At 44.4% G+C, this 5,756-nt stretch overlaps 1 long non-coding RNA gene across 4 annotated transcripts; it reads left to right on the forward strand.

The window, feature by feature from the left end:
* Positions 1-2,221: 2,221 nt before the first annotated feature.
* Positions 2,222-5,417, forward strand: LOC123046764 (uncharacterized). Of its 4 annotated transcripts, XR_006422586.1 has the most exons (5): positions 2,224-2,801; positions 2,891-3,033; positions 3,419-3,534; positions 3,734-3,814; positions 4,121-5,417. It is a non-coding gene; the product is annotated as an uncharacterized lncRNA (long non-coding RNA). The 4 variants fall into 4 exon arrangements; XR_006422588.1 differs by having other exon boundaries at positions 2,222-2,801; positions 3,410-3,534; positions 3,734-5,417; XR_006422585.1 differs by having other exon boundaries at positions 2,225-2,801; positions 3,734-5,417.
* The last annotated feature ends 339 nt before the right edge of the window (positions 5,418-5,756 follow it).

Genomic DNA, 5,756 nt, shown 5'->3' on the forward strand with positions numbered 1-5,756 from the left:
ATTTTAGCATAAATAATAAACATTTATCATGAATAAGGAAATATAAAATAACAACTTTATTATTGCCTTCAGGGCATATTTCCTTCAGTTAAAACTCCGGCCGAGCGTTGTCATCCTCGACTTGTCACGCCAAGGCCCCCCGCTTCATTGCAGCATCGTCGGCGGCAGTAAGGAGACGGAGTCATTCCAGCGCCACCAGAGACATTGCATCGGTGCTCTGCTCCCGCACCACCGGAGACGCTGCATCGGCGCTCTGCTGCCACACCACCAGAGATGCTACATCAGCATGCTCTACCAACAGTGGGCACTCCCTCGCAGCACCACCACGCTCACAAACACCGGCTGCAGCCAGCCAGCGCAGCGGAGCTGCAGGTCAATATGGATGCTGCAGTTCGCCGGTGCAGGGAGCTGCAGGTCGATGCAGGTGTGCTACAAAATTGTCGGCCGCTGCTGCAAGCCGCCCCACGGCTGTTCCGACGAGGGCCGATAGCGAAGCAGAAGATTGTTCGTTGTGTGACAGAGCTACAAGATGAAAGAGGAATAGAGATCTCGCTAGGAAGAGGAAAGGGAACGAGCGGCTCGCCTTGACACTGGGGATAAGGATAAGGCAGCGATGCGGAGTGTGGCCCCACGAGGATGCGTGTCACGCGGGCGAGACGGCTTGTTTAGTCCGGAAATAATTCGGTTGTTTTTAAACGTTTTCCTTATTTTATTAATGAGACACGTATTATCATATAAAAGAAACAAGGTTCATCTGGTCCAAAAAAAAAGTTCGCCCGACAGTCTGGTGCTTAATGTGCTCGGCCTAGTCCATATCATTAAAAATCTAGGCCAAAGTTGTACGGAGTCACTAATTGAGGAGTACTCATTGCAAAGATCACTCCCACCTTAACGTGCCACTTGTCGCAACCCGGAAGTTTTCCCTTTTTTCTAGATCCGTTTATTCAAAATGTTTTATCTCTTAAATCGCGCATCTAAATCTCGAACCATTTTCACCGTTGGATTCCTCGCATCGGGGTCTTCAAAACTAGATCCAATGTTGATAGGTTTTGACGAAATTTTTTTCATGAAAAAATGGACGAAAAAACCAAACCGAAAGTACGGGTTTTTTCGCTTTCCGAAAGAGGCACGTACGTGCCTATCGCGAAATCATAACCGTGTGTCACGCGAAACCAAAATCGTGCCTCTCGCGAAAGGAAAAAAAAAGAGAAAGGCACGGCCGTGCCTCTCGCGGAAGCAAAACCTTAACTCTCGCGAAAGAGAAAAAAAGAAATATGTTTTTTTCCGTTTACGAGAGACACAACCATGCCTCTCGCGAAAGTACAACCGTGCCTCTCGTGAAAGCAAAACCGTGTCTCTCGCGGAAGGAAAAAAATGTGTTTTTTTTGTTTCCGAGAGGCACGGGCGTGCCTCTCGCGGAAGAAAAAAAACAGAAAACACGTTTTTTTCGGTTTTCGAGAGGCACGGCTGTGACTCTCGCAAAAGCAAAACCGTGACTTGGGAAAGAAAAAAAAACACGTTTTTCGTGTAAAAAAATTGACTTTTTTAATCAGAAAAAGCTAAGGAAGAGCTGTGGAAAACCAAAAGGTAAAAAAAAGTTTTAAAAGCCGAAAACGCCGTGGAAAAATAAAAAAACAAAATCCAGAGGGAGCATCCAGAACACGACACGTGACGGGCGACTGAGAGTGCTTCAAGTGGCACTGATTGCGAGGCTGTCGAAGGAGCCCTCGTCAACTAATTGCTCTCAAAGTTGCGGCGATATAAATCAAATAGAAGAACTATAGCCTGGTCCAAACTTGTCAATATGGATAGGCCGAACGCACACAGATCATACTCCTTTTTCAAAGTAGCCCGTAGAGCTTTGTGTGTGTGCTACCCTGTTCCACGATCTACTGAGCTGAGAGAGTGTGCTCGGCTTTCCCTCCTTCCTTCCGCGTTCGGCGCATTTATAAAACAATAATGAGGTTAGCTAACTCATCTTCAGAAGGCTCTCCCGATTGGAGCCTCATTGGCCGTCCGATCTGCCCCTCCAACTCAGTTGTACCGTTGGATCTTCACTTGCAGTTAAATTATTTTTCACCTTGCAGTCATTTTACTGCCCAATGACAAGTGGACTCGTCTCACGCTTGCAGTGGCTGGGTCAGCAGCGGGTCAATTTCGGCCGGGTGAGCCTTTCCTCGCGCGCGCCGCGTCGCGCGTCCTGTGGCTTGCCTGGGGCTGGAGCGAGGAGCCCATTGGGCACGACCGCACCAACCCTAGCTCCCGATCCACAGCCACGCACTCCTCCCTCCTCCCTCTCACAGCCGCCACACCCCATTCCTCTCTTCCTCCTCCCTCCTCCTTCCCGGATCAGTGCCACCGCCACACGCACTCGTCTCCTCCTCTCTCTTCTAGCTAACTCCTCCTTCCTGAGCTCTGTGTCGGCCGCAGCGCGAGAGGAGCAGCGGCGGCAGAGATGCTCCGATGGCGGCGTCGAGTTGCGAAGCGGCGGCGCTCGGGCGCGAGACGACAGAAGCGGGAGCCGCTACTCCGGGCCCCGATCTGGGGGGTTCGGTTCCAGGGCGCCGACGGCTTCTTTGTCTATGATGCGGGGGCGAGCTGGGGTTCGCCGTCACCACGGCCGACCACCTCCCGTCGCTAGGGCCCATGACGGCGGCCGGGTCGGGCCAGGGCAGAATAGTTGGAGGCCATGAAGGGCACGGCTGCTGCTGGCGGAAGTAGCAGGGTTTGAAGGAGCGGCAGATGTGGGCAGGGTTGCGGTTGGGGAAGGCTCGCCGGCTGGGGGACGGCCATATCAAGAGGTATCTGCTGGCGGGCTGGACCATGCTTTGCTTCCTGTTGTCTTCTCTCTTTTGGGATTTCTCATCTTTATTTTTTTTCGTTTTTACAGCTTGAGTGAAGGAGCCACGCTTGACAACTTGGCGTGAGCTACTTTGGTCCAGCGGCTACCAATGTTCCTTTTTTACTTCAGAATTATAAAATCATGTTGCCTTTCTAGAATAAGATGGAGAAAGTTCCAAACAATCTTTCAAGGTATTTACTCTTGGCGTTTCTCTCTGAAATTGCTCTTTTGGGATCTGTTCTATGCCTGCCTATTATCAAGCCAGTAGAATGGGGTGGTTAGATGTGATTATTTTCAGGGGATTGAATTGAAGGAGAGACATCTGTTCCACATCAGTTGGACAATAAATATGCATCACTTGATATCATTGTGATTTTGCACCTCACCATCTTTTTGAAATAAAGTTTAATTTAATCAAGTTCAACTCTATCATCCACAACTGACAGCATGTTCCATATTTAGTTGTCTGCTTAAATCTGATTCCTTTTTCTGGTAGGTGCAAAAATAGTATGATATCCCTACTGATATGTATGAATATACAGATGACACATGTATTTACATGTTTAGTTTTTCCAGATTTGTCACACTCGATGGAAACTGGAAGCACCACTCTCCTTGGCTGAAATCACAGTGGTCAGATTATAGATCACAAGCTGTAGACGAATTGTTTCTTCTAATTTCCCAATCTTCAGGTTATGGGTCATTTCCCCTTTGCAAGAATTAATTTATGTGGCTCCATTTTTGTTATACTAAAAAAAGATAAATGGAGTGATATTCTTATACTATAGAACTTCTAGAGTGAACAAAGATAAATGGAGTGATATTCTTATACTACAAAGCCTCTTATATACTCCATTTTGGTTATGCTGGCCTCACTTAATTGCTTTGCAGATTGAACTGACCAATCCGTATGATTGAGGAATCCTTCTGGAGAAAAAGAATTCAAGGAACTCCGCAGCTCCGAATACAGAGGTGAGAAATCGAATCAATCGAGCAGCGCTCTGGTGATCTATTCATCTACATGTTCTGATATGCATGTATTCCCTGTTTTTCCTCTGCTGGTTCAGCTTTGTTAAACTTATAGTAGATATAAAATACATGTATATATATGCTTAGAACAAGCAAAATTAGCACTCTCTATCTTGAGTTGTCAGTTTGATTTACATACACATGTCACTAGACTATGCATCATCAAGCAGAATGTTTATGTGTGTTGCCAGTAACAAATTGTATCAAATCTTGTGTTAAAACAATGCTATCAAATTAACTTCCAACCAGGATTTCAAGAAAAAAATTGTGTGCTGGAGCAAGAAAGGGAACATGGTAAGGAGTGTGCCTACAAGAGTTTCTCTGTTCTTATTGGTTGCCATATGCAGCTTGCGGGTCTCGACTTAATAAATACATCAACCGTGTACAGAAGGAAAAACCCATTACATGAATTCTGAGTAGGTATTTTCAGTCTTTCGCAATGTAATTTATTTATTTTTCTCTCATAATATTGGAAAATATTTGGCATGAATGAAATTGATTTAAATCTTGAAAGACTTCGATTGAGACCCATGTTTATGTGTGTTGCCAGCCAACTGTTGAAACTGAAAGTAGAGACACAATTCACATAATAAGTAACAACCTCCGATTCAAGTTTAACAACCGCAGCTCCATTCTAGATTGATGTTTAAGTTTTGATGTGTCGCTCTCCAGATTTCTGTCTGATTCCCTTTTATTTACCGCAATCTGCATTGTAATGGCTATATATAGAATCACTAGATTCAAGCCGAGTGAGGCATCTACTTTGTTGTAATTGGGCTTCCCTAGCATCCAATATCATGGTCCTAGCAACACTTTTCTCTGGGAGCAATACAAACCATGGGAGGCTCATCTGAACCTTGAGTCGTTTCTCTGAAATTTATGAATTTTGCTTGCTGAAACCTCTGAACATTTCTGGAGTCTGTCACCTGATTGATTCTTCACTTGGCAAAGCAGCAAGAGGGACATTAGCTGATGCTAGAATGAAAAGAATTTGTACTGTACTTGGACTCGCCCTGAGCGCATATGGTCAGATTTTACGTTAAAGCTGGTGAGGCATTGGTGTTAGTTGCTATTACCTGAGACCAGCTGCCAGGGATACTTTCTTGAACCTTTGTTTTCCTGTCGCTGTATTGTAGCATAAAAATCTAAAATGGGTCCATCTTTTCATTACAGCTTATGGTTTCCTTTGTTTTTCCCAATAACTAATGCATTTGTTCATTCTTAACGTTTCTTGCTTCTATTTGTGCAGCTATGCCAATCTTTATTATTTTCTCCATGATACAGTTGCTTACCTGTATGTTCTTATGTTTAGTGGTATTTAGTCTACCGTATATGTGTCAGGAAGATGCGAGTACCAGGGTGTTACCCAGCTCAAGTTCTAGAGGAACAGGCGGTCTGTTACTGAAGAAAGATAGTTTGATATGTCCGAGCGCCTCCCTTAGCATGCTCTAGGTTTCAATGATGTACCTATAACAAGACAGTCTTGCTATCAAACAAATATTGCCTATATTTATGACTGATCATGTATATAAAAATATGTTTGATATGTGCTCGCAGCCACATATTATATAAGACTAAAGTTAGTTTTTTGGTTGTAAATAACTGCTAGCTCTTTTTAGTGCTACATACATCTATTTGAGCGGCAGGTAATTCCGACGGGAGGTAGTACTGCCCTAAGTAGATTACATGTTAGGCGTTGGAAACGGAGTTTATAGAGAAGACAGGGTTGCTAGAAATTCTTCTTGGTTGGTCTTCTCCCCTGATTGGGCTTAGCCCAGCTAACATTGATGAGCCGAGTAAGCTAATTTTGAAATAAATATTTCCTTTCTTTTATGCATACATCCAACAAAACAACAATATAAGAAAAAACAACAATATATTATAA

This window comes from Triticum aestivum, chromosome 2B, assembly GCF_018294505.1.
Source record: "Triticum aestivum cultivar Chinese Spring chromosome 2B, IWGSC CS RefSeq v2.1, whole genome shotgun sequence".
Classification (NCBI taxonomy): Eukaryota; Viridiplantae; Streptophyta; class Magnoliopsida; order Poales; family Poaceae; genus Triticum; species Triticum aestivum.